A 16,398-nucleotide genomic window follows, 5' to 3' on the forward strand; every position below is an offset into this window, starting at 1 on the left:
AAATTAAATCATTGTAATATGAAAGAAATAAGCCATTGTAAGCTGTTATATGAAGAAGATTGAAGTTATTAAAGAAGTTAACTAAAGTATTCGGTGTGCTCTTTAAACCTACTGCATCCATAGAGCGGCATTGGAGGAATTACAGAGTAAAGTCAGTCTAATCAAACAAAGAAACAGCAATTGCATAATTTTTCTAATGCCACAGCGCACTAGGCACCAAAGGGTGCTGCGCCTGCCACACCACCCACTTCTAATGGTGGGCACACATTAGGTCACACTTTGCTACATGCCACATTCCAAGATTGTACAAATGTATAATGGCAGCAGAGAACACGGGCATATGATGAATTGGGTCTGTGGACCAATACAACTGCAATTAATGTTTTTTAGTAATGCCCATGTTGAGGGTTAGGTCCAAAAAAAAAATTTAAATTCAGAAACCGTAATGGGTTTCCATGTGATTGGTCTGGCAAGGTTTGAATTTAGGTTGGTGGCGATAAAATGTTGTGCATATAAAATGCTTTGATCCACAATCAATTCATAAAGATCTTCCGTGAAAAACAGCTCCAAAAAATCAAGGTGAGTAGTTAAATTTACTGTTTCCACCTGAATTCCGGGTTGGGCAGTGGATGGGGGAAGTACGGGTGCTGCAGAATTTGTGGGCTGCCAATTGGGATTTGCAAGCACATCCGGAAGGATACTAGGGGCTCTACAGGCCTGTGTGCAAATTCTTGGTGGTTGTGGGACAATACTTGTGCTCTCCACCGCACCAGCTTGTACTGCACTTATGGGACTCGCCACGTCACCAAGTCATACTGCAGTGCTGGTATTATTACTATTATTATACAGGATATAACGCCAACAGTTTGCTCAGCGCTTTACAATATAATGGGAGACAATACAGTTCAATACAAGAGGGATAGGAGGGCCCTGCCCCTTGGAGCTTACAATCTAAGAGGTATGTGAAAGACCAGGATGTACTAGGCTTCTGGTGCTCACCAGTTCACCAAAAGGTAGCGCGGCACTAGTACTGGCACTCTGCTGCATAGTCATCAAAATTTACCGGCAATTGCTACCAGCGATCAGGCCTGATTCTGCCAACACTGCGGTTTTGTGTGTAATGTATCAAGTGACAGTGACCTACTGACACTGCACTTGCTGGGGGAGAAGGGGGGGTGAGCATAGGGGCTAAACGCAGGTGTTGGCAGGATCCCGCTAACGATGCATTTTTGGGGACGCTATACTAATGTGAACGCTGGTATAGTGCTGATCTGATCAAAGATATTGACCTGTTCAGACACTATACTAGCAATGGAGGTTTATTGTGTATGAGCGTGTTCCTGGCAATCGAGGGGTTAAATCTGATGACTGGTGTACTGAGGGGCAATCTGACGCTATCTGGGAGGGGTGTGAACACTACGGGAGCACAAATCACACATATATATATATATATATATTTATATATGTGATTTTGTGCACCTGTGCCGACCTGTAGCAGTATTTCTGCTATAGGGCGATCAGGAAGCGGTTACAGAAGCGGTTTGTGTTATGGCACTGACAATTGCGCGGTCATGCAACGCTGCACCAAAATTAAATTTACGTCCTTTTTTTCCCACAAATTGAGCTTTCTTTTTATGGTTTTTGATCGCCTGTGCGTTTTTTCTTTTTTGCGCTATAAAAAAAGCCTGACAATTGTGAGAAAAAAACAATATTTTGGACTTTTTGCTATAAAACATTTCCAGTAAAAATTAAAAAAATTAAAAAATCAAAATGTCATAAATTTAGGCCAAAATGTCTTTGCTAAAAAAAAATCCCAATACGTGAAAATTAATTGGTTTATGTGAAAGTTATAGCGTCTACAAACGGCGGGAAAGATACTGGGATTTTTTTTTATACTAATAATAGTGGCGGGACTGCGGCAGACATTCTGACACTGGGGGGGGAACTGACTTGGGGTTATTGACATCCCCAGTGACACCAATACAGTGATCAGTGCAAAAAAAAAACACTGACACTGTACTAATGGGACTGGAGAGGAAGGGGTTAACTTCTGGAGACAATGAAAGGGTTAACTGTGTGAGGGGAGTGTTTCACTAGGGGGTGGGGGTGGGTACCTCTGGAAAGGCTGTGACCAGCGATCCTGGAACAGTGAGCTGAAAGCTGACAGGGAGGAAAGCTCCATTGAACACAATGCAGCCTTCCTCTCTGTCAGTGATTGCTGGCAATCGTCGGGCTCCGGCGGGTGATCACTGGCCGGGACCCAGTGATTGACACCTGCAGCTGCGATCTGTGCCGCGGTGTCAAAAACAGCTTTTTAGCTCTGAGGAAAGGGGTTCGTCTCCCGAAACGTGTCGGCTTATCCCTATTAAGGGCACAGCATTATATTGACTGTCATTGCGGACTATATATTCTGCTTTTAATTTCCTTTGGTTTGTGAGTCTACATCTATTTGTCTACATAATAAATATGTGGTGCGTACTACACAATGAGAGTGCGCCCTTATTTGCTTTTGATTTTATTCATATTTATATTTATTTCTACCACTTTATTTGATGGTCCCTAGCGGGGCCGGATCTAGGGGGGTGCTGGGGTGGGCTAAGCCCACCCAAATTTCAGTTGTACCCCACCAAAACTGCAGCCCTCCTCCACCCCGGACACTGTACTTGTCTGCTGAATGATACTTCAGACAACTGAACTTCCTCCCCTGCAGCTTCGTAAACATAATAGATGCACTCGCCAGTTTATCATCAGGGCAGAGGGGGAGGGGGAAGGGGGGAGCAACGGGGTGGGGTAGGCTGCCTGTACCTCTCCCCTGTCATCTAATACAGGTCCCTGTCCCTTACGTTACACCTCCCAAGGCTTCCGCTACACCGCCTCAGCCTTCCGCTACACTGCCCCAGCATTCCGCTACACCGCCCCAGCCTTCCGCTACACCAGCCTTCGGCTACACCACCCAAGCCTGTCGCTACACCGCCCAAGCCTTTCTCTACACCGCCTCAGCCTGTCACTACACTGCCCCAGCCTGTCGCTATACAGCCTCAACCTTTGGGTACACCGCCCCAGCCTTCTGCTACACCGTCTCAGCCTTCGGCTACACCACCCAAGCCTGTCGCTACACCGCCCCAGCCCTAGCCTTTGGCTACGCTGCCCCAGCCTTCCACTATACTACCCCAGCCTTCCGCTACACCATACCAGCCTGTCGCTACACCTCCCCAGCCTTCAGCGACACCGCCCAAGCCTTCCACTACACTGCCCCAGCCTTCCGCTCCACCACCCCAGCCTTCCACTACACCATACCAGCCTTCCGCTACACCCCCCCAGCCTTTTGCTACACTGCCCCAGCATTCCGCTACACCACCCCAGCCTTCCGCTACCCCGCCCCAGCCTTTCCGCTACACTGCCTCAGCCTGTCGCTATACAGCCTCAGCCTTTCGCTACACCACCCCAACCTTTGGCTACGCCGCCCCAGCTTTCCGCTATACTACCCCAGCCTTCCGCTACACCTCCCCAACCTATCGATGCACCACCCCAGCCTTCCGCTACATCGTTCCAGCCTGTTGCTACACCTCCCCAGCCTTCCGCTACACCGCCCCAGCCTACCTCTACACCGCCTCAGCCTTCCGCTACACCGCCCCAGCCTTCCTTTACACCGCCCCAGCCTTCCACTACAACGCCCCAGCCTTCCGCTACACAGCCCAAGCCTTCCGCTACACTGCCCCAGCCTCCCGCTACACCGCCCAAGCCTTCCGCTGCACTGCCCCAGCCTTCCACTACACTACCCCAGCCTTCCGCTACACCGCCCAAGCCTTCTGCTACACTGCCCCAGCCTTCCATTACACTGCCCCAGCCTTGCGCTACACTGCCCCAGCCTTCTGCTGCACCGCCTCAGCCTTCCGCTTCAAAGCCCCAGCATTCCGCTACACAGCCCCAGCCTTCCGCTGCACCGCCCCAGCCTTCCTCTACAACGCCCCAGCTTGTCGCTATACAGCCTCAACCTTTGGCTACACCGCCCCAGCCTTCTGCTACACCGTGTCAGCCTTCTGCTACACCACCCCAGGCTGCCGTTACACGGCCCCAACCTTCGGCTACACCACCCAAGCCTGTTGCTACACCGCCCAAGCCTTTCTCTACACCGCCTCAGCCTGTTGCTACACTGCCCCAGCCTTTCGCTACACTGCCCCAGCCTTCGGCTACACCCTTCAAGCCTATCGCTACACTGCCCCAGCCTTTCGGCTACACCGCCCAAGCCTTTTGCTACACCGCCCCAGTGTTCAGGTACACCACCTCAATCTTCGGTTAAACCGCCCCGGCATTCCGCTACACCACCCTAGCCTGTCGTTACATCGGCCCAGCCTTTGGCTACCTGTCCAAGCCTGTTGCTGCACCACCCCACCCTTCATCTACACCACCCCAGTCTGTCAGTACACCACCCCAGCCTTCCGCTACACCGTTCCAGCCTATCGCTACACCTCCCCAGCCTTCCGCTACACCACCCCAGCCTGTCGCTACACCGCCCCAGCCTTCGGCTACACCGCCCCAGCCTTTCGCTACACCGCCCCAGCCTTCTGCTACACCACCCAATCCTGTCGCTACACCACCCCAGCCTTACGCTACACTGCCCCAGTTTTCCGCTACACAGCCCTATCCTTCTGCTACATCGCCTCAGCCTTCGGCTACACCATCTCAGCCTTCCTCTACACCGCCCAAGCCTGTCGCTACACTGCCCCAGCCTTCCGCTACACCACCCCAGCCTGTCGCTACTCCGCCCCAGCCTTCGGCTACACCGTTATATCTGTGTGGTCCTCCCGTGCTTTAGGTTCCATGTTAGTTTATGCCAAAAAGCTGCTAGCACCTTACCATATACCTGATGGAAAATGACAAATTGAAGACTAATTGGTGCTGCGCTATCTCTAGGTGATAAATAAACTCCTGTGATGTTAATACCCCACACAGTGTACAAACTTGTAAATAAATATACATAAACCAATAAATATTGAATAGAATGCACACGGAAACATCCAAATTGTGGATAATAGTGAATACCACCCAAACGTAAAAAGGTGTAACCTAGGTACACCACTAGAAATAAAATAGGTGACTATGGGCGAACAAAAAACATAATTACACAAAACAAAAATTATTGAATAGAATGCACATGAAAACATCCAAATAGTGGATAATAGTGAATACCACCTAAACGTACCAGGTGTAGCTTAGGTACACCCTTTGGAATAAAATAGGTGACTATGGGTGAACAAAAGACATAATTATAAAGTATATATATATATATATATATATATATATATATACAGTTACGAGAAAAAGTATGTGAACCCCTTGGGATTACGTAGAGTTTTGCATGAATTGGGCATAAAATGTGCTCTGAACGTCATCTAAGTCACAACAATAGAAGAACACAGTCTGCTGAACATAATACTACACAAACATTAGATGTTGCCATGGTTTAATTGCACATAACATGTAAACATTCACAGTGCAGGGAGGAAAAAGTATGTGAGGCTCTAGCTTAATGACTTCTCCCAGAGCTAATTAGAGCCAGGAGTGAGCCAATCTTGACTCCAATCAGTGTGATGATATTGGATGTGTTGCTGACAGCTGTCCTGCCCTTAAAAACACACCTGTTTTGGGTTTACTGGTTTCAAGAAGCACTGTCTGATGTGAACCATGCCTCGCAGAAAAGAGCTCTCAGAAGACCTACCATCAAGAATTATGGACTTGCATGAAGCTGGAAAGGGTTACAAAAGTATCTCCAAAAGCCTTGATGTTCATGTGTCCACGGTAAGACAGACTGTCTACAAATGGAGAAAGTTTAGCACTGTTGCTACTCTCCCTAGGCTTGGTCGTCCTGTAAAAATGACTGCAAGAGCACAGCGCAGAATGCTGCATGAGGTAAAGAAGAATCACAGAGTGTCAGCTAAAGACCTACAGAAATCTCTGGCACATGCTAACATTTTTGTGGACACATCTACAATAAAGAAAACATTAAACAAGAATGGAGTACATGGGAGGACACCACGGAGGAAGCCATTGCTGTCCAAAAAGAATATTGCAGCACGTTTGAAGTTTGCAAAAGAGCACCTGGATGTTCCACAGCACTACTGGCAAAATATACTGTGGACAGATGAAACCAAGATTGAGTTGTTTGGGAAGAACACACAACACTATGTGTGGAGAAAAAAAGGCCCAGCACACCAACATCAAAACCTCATCCCCACTGTGAAACATGGCGGAGGGAGCATCATGGTTTGGGGCTGCTTTGCTGCCTCAGGGCCTGGACGGATTGTTGTCATTGATGGGGAAATTAATTCCAGAGTTTATCAAGACATTTTGCAGGAAAACCTACGACCATCTGTCCGCCAACTGAAGCTCCGCAGAGGATGGGTGATGCAACAGGACAATGACCCAAAGCATACAAGTAATTCAACAAAACAATGGCTGCAACAGCACAGAATACGCCTCCTGGAGTGGCCCAGTGAGAGTCCTGACCTCAACCCGATTGAAATGCTGTGGCATGACCTTAAGAGAGCGATTCACACCAGACATCCCAAAAATATTACTACACTGAAACAGTTTTGTGAAGAGGAGTGGTCCAAAATTACTCCAGATCGTTGTGCAGGTCTGATCTGCAACTACAGGAAACGTTTGGTTGAGGTTATTGCTGCCAAAGGAGGGTCAACCAGTTATTAAGTCCAAAGGTTCACATACTTTTTCCTCCCTGCACTGTGAATGTTTTCATGTTATGTGCAATTAAACCATGGCAACATCTAATGTTTGTGTAGTATTATGTTCAGCAGACTGTGTTCTTCTATTGTTGTGACTTAGATGACGTTCAGAGCACATTTTATGCCCAATTCATGCAAAACTCCACGTAATCCCAAGGGGTTCACATACTTTTTCTTGCAACTGTATATATATATATATATATATGAATACATATTACTTATTTTTGAATTGTGATCCTTTTTGAGGATCCCAAAACTCAGTGATACAAATACAACACAAATAATATCCTGCAACTGAGTAGTTGCTATAGGAAATGCTCCCAAATTTTAAGTGTTCGCAGTGAACATAATAAAGGATAGGTGGAAGTGAAAAAATGAAATCTAAATAAATAAACAGTAGAAACTGGTGTGGAAAAATAAAGTAAACTGCAAAGTAATTTCTGCAACACACATCTATTACTGAAATCCACTAAAACTTATGGATTCAAGTGAGATTTGTGAAAAAATAAATGAACAAGAAATCACAAAACAGTGACCCCTAAATCAGGGCAATTTGAAATAGATAGTGTATAAGTGACATAAATAATATGAACACAATTGGTTATAAATATCAAAGACTCGATGGCGACAAGTCCCATGAGCTACACTGCCCCAGCCTTCCGTTTCACCGCCCCAGCCTTCCACTACACTGCCCCAGCCTTCCATTTCATTGCCCCAGCCTTCCGCTACATCGCCCCAGCCTTCCGTTTCACCGCCCCAGCCTTCCACTACACCACCCCAGCCTTCCACTACACCGCCCCAGCCTTCCGCTACACCACCCCAGCCTTCCGCTACACCGCCCCAGCCTTCCACTACACCACCCCAGCCTTCCGCTACACCGCCCCAGCCTTCCACTACACTGCCCCAGCCTTCCGTTTCATTGCCCCAGCCTTCCGCTACATCGCCCCAGCCTTCCGTTTCACCGCCCCAGCCTTCCACTACATTGCCCCAGCATTCTGCTACACCACCCTAGCCTTCCGTTTCACCGCCCCAGCCTTCCACTACACCGCCCCAGCCTTCCACTACACCGCCCCAGCCTTCCGTTTCACCGCCCCAGCCTTCCACTACATTGCCCCAGCATTCTGCTACACCACCCTAGCCTTCCGTTTCACCGCCCCAGCCTTCCACTACACCGCCCCAGCCTTCCACTACACCGCCCCAGCCTTCCGCTACACCACCCCAGCCTTCCGCTACACTGCCCCAGCCTTCCACTACACTGCCCTAACCTGCCACTATACTGCTCCAATTTACGACTATACTGCCACTTTACTGCCCTGCCACTATATTGCCCAAACCTTCCACTATTCTGCCATTTAACTGCCCGAGCCTGCCACTGTACTGCTCTGACCTGTAACTATACTGCCCCAGCCTGCCACTATACTGCCCTGGCCTGCCACTATACTGCTCCAGCCTGCCACTATATTGCCCTAGGCTGTAGCTACACTGCCATAACCTGCCGCTATACTGCCCTAGCTTGTCACTATACTTCTCTAATCCTCCACAATACCTACCCAGCCTGCCACTATACTGGCCTAACCTTCCACTATACTGCCTTAGCCTACCATTATACTGCCCCAATCTGCCACTATACTGCCCTAGCCCATCACTATGCTCAACTAGTGTGACGGGAGTGACTTTGGGTGGGGGGCCCATGGAACACAGCCCCCTTTGGAGAGGTGGGGAGACCCCTGTCTCAGCTTCCTAAATTCCTATTATGTGTAAGCCACCCTGTGCCTGTTAGGGGTACAGGGAGATCTGTCCTGATATTGTGTAGACATGTATAGGTGGGGTGTGGGGGTTGTTCATTGTTTATTGCCAAGTGGTCCCATTGTTCTATTGTGTGTTCTGCTTGGGAACAAACTATTATGGGATGTATGGGTTTGTGTATTGTCTACTGCAGCAATGCTGTATCCCATTGTTCTATTGTGTGTCTTGTTTGGGAGCAAAGGATTATGGGATATATGTGTTTGTACTGGCTTGGTGAGGGGTGTTTCCAGCAGCCCTTCCCCCTGATGGGACGGCCTGCTGATGTGTTTCCTGTTACTGGTTGTATTTCCCCAACCTGTGTATATATCTTGTATCTGTGTTAAAATAAAGTGGTCTACTTCCTGTTTTAAGACAAGTCTGGTGCTGTTTCGTCTTGTTTGGTCAGCGGTGGTGTCCGTGGATCTGTGTTCGGACAGGGAAGCGGGAGTCTAACGGAAATACCCTAGTGCAGTCGGGGTCCGGTTCCGTTACAACTAGCATAACCATATCTCTCTTATATATGTGTGATTAAAGTATGACATAAGGTTAGTGATACGCTGCTTTCAAATCCACGCCTGTTTTAAATGAATACCTCATCCCTAATTTAAGTACATTCTTCATCTACAGGGGCTTTCTGGGCGCATAGCGAAAAAACGTTGACCATAGAAATGTTTTAAAAATGTTGGCAACTATGCTGAACTACTTCTCCTATCTCCGCACTGCACACAGCCTGGGCAAAGGCAGCAGAGCTCCTGCTCCCCACACAGTACTTAGCTGAGATCAGATTCCCTTACATACAACCACAATCTGTACAGGGTGTAGCTGGCTACTATGTTGCAGTTCTGACCTGTGAAATTCCCTGGTCAGAATGGGAGCGCAGCTGCAGAAGCCAGCTACACACTGTGCAGATCAAAGTTGTGTGTAAGGGAATTCTATCTCAGCTATGTGTAATGTGTGGTGAGGAGAAGATTTTCTGCCTGTGTGCAGTACAGCAATGGGAAAAGGAGTTCTGCTGAGTGCCCTGCCAGCAATGACCCCTAACCTCTGCTGAGTTCTTCCTACAGTGACCCCCTGTCCTCTACCCTGCCAGCAGTGACCCCTAACCTCTGCTGAGTTCTTCCTACAGTGACCCCCTGTCCTCTACCCTGCCAGCAGTGACCCCTAACCTCTGCTGAGTTCTTCCTACAGTGACCCCCTGTCCTCTACTCTGCCAGCAATGACCCCTAACCTCTGCTGAGTTCTTCCTACAGTGACCCCCTGTCCTCTACCCTGCCAGCAGTGACCCCTAACCTCTGCTGAGTTCTTCCTACAGTGACCCCCTGTCCTCTACCCTGCCAGCAGTGACCCCTAACCTCTGCTGAGTTCTTCCTACAGTGACCCCCTGTCCTCTACCCTGCCAGCAGTGACCCCTAACCTCTGCTGAGTTCTTCCTACAGTGACCCCCTGTCCTCTACCCTGCCAGCAGTGACCCCTAACCTCTGCTGAGTTCTTCCTACAGTGACCCCCTGTCCTCTACCCTGCCAGCAGTGACCCCTAACCTCTGCTGAGTTCTTCCTACAGTGACCCCCTGTCCTCTACCCTGCCAGCAGTGACCCCTAACCTCTGCTGAGTTCTTCCTACAGTGACCCCCTGTCCTCTACTCTGCCAGCAGTGACCCCTAACCTCTGCTGAGTTCTTCCTACAGTGACCCCCTGTCCTCTACCCTGCCAGCAGTGACCCCTAACCTCTGCTGAGTTCTTCCTACAGTGACCCCCTGTCCTCTACCCTGCCAGCAGTGACCCCTAACCTCTGCTGAGTTCTTCCTACAGTGACTCCCTGTCCTCTACCCTGCCAGCAGTGACCCCTGACTTCTGCCTTTTGCCTTGCCAGAAGTGACTCCTATCTTCTGCCCTACCAGCAGTGACCTCTGTCTTCCTTCCTGGTGACCCCTGTTCTTTGCCTTGTGGACTCCTGTACACTGTTAATGGTCTCTGTTCCCTGCCCTACAAAGTGATGTCCCTATCCTCTGTCCTGGTGACCCCTGTACACTGCCCTACTGACCTCCCATCCTCTGCCCCCCTGACATTTTGTACTGCACCCCCACATCGGGCAAGCTAGATCCGGCCCAGGTTCCTAGTCACCTTTTTTTGCCACATTTCAAGTCATTTCTTTATCTCGCTTCCCTTTGATTCTGATAATGGTTTTTGTATGCATTCACTGACATTTGGTTTCTTGTGATCACGTCACTTTTATTTGTTATACCACTGTGGATTCACTCCTGTAGCTATTATTGTGCACTTTTTTGGCACTGGTTGTATGTGAATTACTTTACCTTGGTTTGTGTTTATTCACTCATTTATGTGGTATTGTTTCATTAGGCTCACCAAGAGTCCTCTTTTGGCAGTGCAGTGGGTTCCTCCCTTTCTTTTTTCTGCAATTCAAATTCAGTTTCATTTCTTTGATTTTCTTTGCATTTCCTCATCAACATACCAGACTCTATATATATATAAAGGCTTAGAAACTGTGACGCTTATCAGTGTTTGAGATCACCGCTCTGCTCATCCAGCCAGGACTACACCTACAAGGTAAGTACACAGCTTGCAGGTCTCATATAAGGTGCAGGGAGATAGCCAGCATGGATTTAGGAAGACCATTGTTGTAAAACAAATCTACATTCTCTGTATGACAGGGAGAGTAAAAAACTCTCTGGGAATAGAGGGGATGATTTTTGGAAGGCAAATAGATTGTGCACTTTGAGAGTACAGTTGCTCTCATTTTCCCCAGAATTAGTAAATGTGATAAAGCTTTGCTGACTTCTATTAGCCAATCATGTTCAAGTAGAAATGCTGTTTTTTTTTTCCTTGTATGCGATTGGGTATTTTTTGAAAAGTGAAGTTTCATCTCATTTACTATATGCATGCAACTACACTTGCAAAGTGCACAGTCTATTTGCCTTTAGTAAATCCACCCCACTGTCACCTTATATACAGATTACTGATCCAGCACTGCTTCCTCCTCCACTATCTGACCAGACACACGCTGTCATCTTATATACAGATTACTGAACCAGCACTGCTTCCTCCTCCGCTATCTGACAAGACACACACTATCACCTTATATACAGATTACTGAACCAGCACTGCTTCCTCCTCCGCTATCTGACCAGACACACACTATCACCTTATATACAGATTACTGAACCAGCACTGCTTCCTCCTCCGCTATCTGACAAGACACACGCCGTCACCTTATATACAGATTACTGAACCAGCACTGCTTCCTCCTCCGCTATCTGACAAGACACACGCCGTCACCTTATATACAGATTACTGATCCAGCACTGCTTCCTCCTCCACTATCTGACAAGACGCACACCGTCACTTATATACAGATTACTGATCCAGCACTGCTTCCTCCTCCACTATCTGATCAGACACACACCATCACCTTATATACAGATTACTGATCCAGCACTGCTTCCTCCTCCACTATCTGACAAGACACACACCGTCACCTTATATAGAGATTACTGATCCAGCACTGCTTCCTCCTCCACTATCTGACCAGACACACGCCGTCACCTTATATACAGATTACTGATCCAGCACTGCTTCCTCCTCCACTATCTGACAAGACACACACCGTCACCTTATATAGAGATTACTGATCCAGCACTGCTTCCTCCTCCACTATCTGACAAGACGCACACCGTCACTTATATACAGATTACTGATCCAGCACTGCTTCCTCCTCCACTATCTGATCAGACACACGCCGTCACCTTATATACAGATTACTGATCCAGCACTGCTTCCTCCTCCTCTATCTGACCAGACACACGCCGTCACCTTATATACAGATTACTGATCCAGCACATATATATAAAAATTCCAGTATCTATACCGCCATTTGTAGACGCTATAACTTTCACGTAAAGCAATTAATTTACACGTATTGGGATATTTTTTTAGCAAAGACATGGAGCAGAATACATTTTGGCCGAAATTTATGAAGAAATTAGATTTTTCAATTTTTTTACTGGACATGTTTTATAGGAAAAAGTCCAAAATATAGTTTTTTTTCTCAAAATTGTTGGCCTTTTTTTTTATAGTGCAAAAAAATAAAAAACGCACAGGCGATCAAATACCACCAAAAGAAAGCCCAATTGGTGGGGAAAAAAGGACATAAATTTCATTTTGGAGCAGCGTTACATGACTGCGCAATTGTCAGTTAAAATATCGCAGTACCGTAACACAAAGCGCTTCTGTAACCTCTTCCTGACCAGCAGAAATACTGCTACAGGGCGGCACAGGTGCGCAAAATCATATATATATATATATACGTGATTTGCGCTCCCGTGGTTTTCACGCCCCTCCCAAATAGTGTCAGATTGCCCGTCAATACAACAGTCATCACATTTAACCCCTTGATTGCCAGGAAGATGCTCATACACAATAAACCTCCATTACTAGTATATTGTCTGAACGGATCAATACCTTTGATCAGATCAGCACTATACCAGTGTTCACATTAGTATAGCGTCCCCAGAAACGCAGCAGTAGCGGATCAGCCCCGCCACCTGCCAACACCTGCGTTTAGCTAATATGCTTACCCCCCTCCTTCTCCCCCAGCAAGTGCAGTGTCAGTAGGTCACTGTTATTTGATACATTACACACAAAACCGCAGTGTTCACAGAATTAGGCCTGATCTCTGTTAGCACTTGCCAGTAAGTTTTGATGACTCTCATATGCAGCAGAGTGCCAGTACTAGTGCCTCGCTACCTTTTGGTAAACTGGCGAGCACCAACAGCCTAGTACATCTTGGTCTTTCTCATACCAGCACTGCAGTATCATTTGGTGATGTGGTGAGTCCCATAAGTGCAGTACAAGCTGGTGCGGTGGAGAGCACAAGTATTGTCCCGCAGCCACCAAGAATTCGCACACAGGCCTGTAGAGCCCCTAGTATCCTTCCAGGTGTGCTTGCAAATCCCGATTGGCAGCCCACAAATTCTGCAGTACCCGTACTTCCCCCATTCACTGCCCAACCCGGAATTCAGATGGAAACAGCAAATTTAACTACTCAACTTGATTTTTTGGAGCTGTTTTTCACAGAATATCTCTATGAATTGATTGTGAATCAAAGCATTTTATATGCACAATTTATCGCCGCCAACCCAAATTCAAACCTTGCCAGACCAGTCGCATGGAAACCCTTTACAGTTTCCGATTTAAAATTTTTTTGGGGGGGCTTAACCCTCAACATGGGAATTACTAAAAAAAATTAATTATCATTGTATTGGTCCACAGACCCAAGTCATCATATCCCGTGTTCTTTGCTGCCATGGCCAGGCATAGATATGAGAGTATAATGTGTTTTATGCATTTCAGCGACAATACACTCTGTCATCCTTGGGTTGACCTTGAATTTGACCGGTTTCACAAAATTCAGCCCCTCACAAATCACCTTAACCAAAAATGTGCAGATGTCTATACTCAGAGATAAAAAGATAAATAAACCAAGCGCTAGGTGTCAGTGAAGGAAGGGATGGCTAGCAGCTGACATAGGAAGTAAACCTCTAAAACTTCAAGTAGTACATAAATGGAAAAAATATGCAGCGCTAAAAATAAATGAGTAAATCCCCAATGCTAAAAAGTCCAATATATTAAGAAGCTTCTATGTTAACATAACATATTAACGTGACTTCTGTGATAAAACAACGTCTGGAAGACTGGAATGTTCGTGACTCTTGAGGTGATAAACTGAGAGTAGATTGCACTAACCAGATACATATGCAAATGAAGCATGGAGTAATTAAGACCTACTCCTAGTACTCTGGAAGTAGGTCACTGGATAGGTAGTTGTCATCTCCAAACTTGCCACTAGGTGTCATATCTCCCAGGACAGGCAAAGGTAGGAAATCCACAGACAGCAGCAGTAGCCAGATAAGGTATTAACCAGGAATATCAGCCAGCCGCAGAACAGGATATGTATAGCCACCTTCAAAAAAGGGGCCCGGGCTCCCTCAATGAAAGGAAAAGAGCCCCAGGCCAGAAGCTTTGATAGTGTAGCAGGGTTTTATTGGTAAAAATCAAAACAAATGTAGAAACCACTTACAGAATGTGCAAAACGTTCACAGCCGTCCAGCAATGGCCATGCAATAGTTGAGGATATCTAGGGGGCACCTCCCTAGATATCCTCAACTATTGCATGGCCATTGCTGGACGGCTGTGAAGTTGATTTTTACCAATAAAACCCTGCTACACCATCAAAGCTTCTGGCCTGGGGCTCTTTTCCTTTCATTGAGGGAGCCCGGGCCCCTTTTTTGAAGGTGGCTATACATATCCTGTTCTGCTGCTGGCTGATATTCCTGGTTAATAGTTTATCTGGCTGCTGCTGCTGTCTGTGGATTTCCTACCTTTGCCTGTCCTGGGAGATATGACACCTAGTGGCAAGTTTGGAGATGACAACTACCTATCCAGTGACCTACTTCCAGAGTGCTAGGAGTAGGTCTTAATTACTCCATGCTTCATTTGCATATGTATCTGGTTAGTGCAATCTACTCTCAGTTTATCACCACAAGAGTCACGAACATTCCAGTCTTCCAGACGTTGTTTTATCACAGAAGTCACGTTAATATGTTATGTTAACATAGAAGCTTCTTAATATATTGGACTTTTTAGCATTGGGGATTTACTCATTTATTTTTAGCGCTGCATATTTTTTCCATAGATGTCTATACTCCCCAGCAAAACATCTACGTTAATGAGTCCCTCATTAATTTTTCTGGCCGCCTTGCATTCAAGCAATTTCTCCCCAGCAAGCGTGCCAGATATGGGGTCAAGATGTAGAAGACCTGTGAGGGGGCAACAGGCTATACTTATAGGTTTCAGATTCACGAGGGAAAAGATAATCACGTGGAGCCCCCTGGATGCCCAGACTACATGGGGAGCAGTGACAAGATAGTTTGGGACTTGGTGTCTTCCTCTTTCCATATGGGGTACCACTTATATGTGGACAATTTTTATTCAAGCGTGCCACTATTCAGACATTTGTACAATCTTGGAACTGGAGCATGTGGCACCGTGTGACCTAATGTGTGCCCACCATTAGAAGTGGGTGGATGTAGGGCGGTATATTCTAATGGTGGGCATACCACACACTTTTTGTGGCAGAGATTTCTTCTTTTTTTCATTCAGTCCACAGGCTGCATACAAAAATAAAAGAACTCAGCATATACACCCAACAAGGATCAGCGAGGTACTGGTACATCACTGGACTTTGAATGGTTATACCAGGATGATGCCTACAGCTGCAGGCATCATCCTGGTATCGTTTTTTTCATCTGGCGATCAGCTTTCATGTAAAAGCAATCCTAGTGGCTAATTAGGTGCCAATCATCTCTATAGACTAAGAAATCGAAAGCTATGAGCATTTCATCACTTCAGTTTTGCAGGATATAAAGTATCTTCCATTTTGCTTGAGGTGATTGTAGCCGTATTAGTGCATTTGCGACAGAAACAATTGAGTCCTGTCCGTGATACTTTTTTTTATTTGCACTAACATACAATTTTGAGGACAAGCTTTCGGGGAATGTCCCCTTCTTCAAAGTCCAAGCAGTACTATACAAATCACAATGTTTAAGCAGAATGGAAAAAAAAAAATAAGGTAGCTTGTGTACAAAAGCGTTGACCCTGTGCCAGTATGTAAACAGCAGTTGCACCATGCATGTGAGGTATCGCCATGAACGTCAGATCAAGGGCAGTAATTCTAGCTCTAGACCTCCTATGTAAATCAAAAATGGTAACTTGTAAAGGCTTTAAAAGCGCTGCCTATGGATATTAAAAATGTATGCAGTTTGTCGCCATTGCACGGGGCATGCGCAGTTTTAAAT

At 46.7% G+C, this 16,398-nt stretch overlaps 1 protein-coding gene across 2 annotated transcripts in view; it reads left to right on the forward strand.

Moving 5' to 3' along the window:
- Window positions 1-16,398, forward strand: part of LOC149435830 (guanylate-binding protein 1-like) — a 113,725-nt gene that overhangs the window by 1,795 nt on the left and 95,532 nt on the right. Inside the window, exon 1 of one of the 2 annotated variants that reach the window (XM_089662378.1) lies at window positions 10,956-11,092. The exons of the other annotated variant lie outside the window; for it this stretch is intronic. The gene's annotated coding sequence lies outside the window, so the exon portion shown is untranslated. Of the gene's footprint in view, window positions 1-10,955; window positions 11,093-16,398 lie in introns of those variants that run through there. 2 annotated transcript variants of the gene reach the window in all.

The sequence above is a fragment of the Staurois parvus genome, unplaced genomic scaffold, assembly GCF_062004578.1.
Source record: "Staurois parvus isolate SC_StPar_1 unplaced genomic scaffold, SC_StPar_1.0 ptg001462l, whole genome shotgun sequence".
Lineage (NCBI taxonomy): Eukaryota > Metazoa > Chordata > Amphibia > Anura > Ranidae > Staurois > Staurois parvus.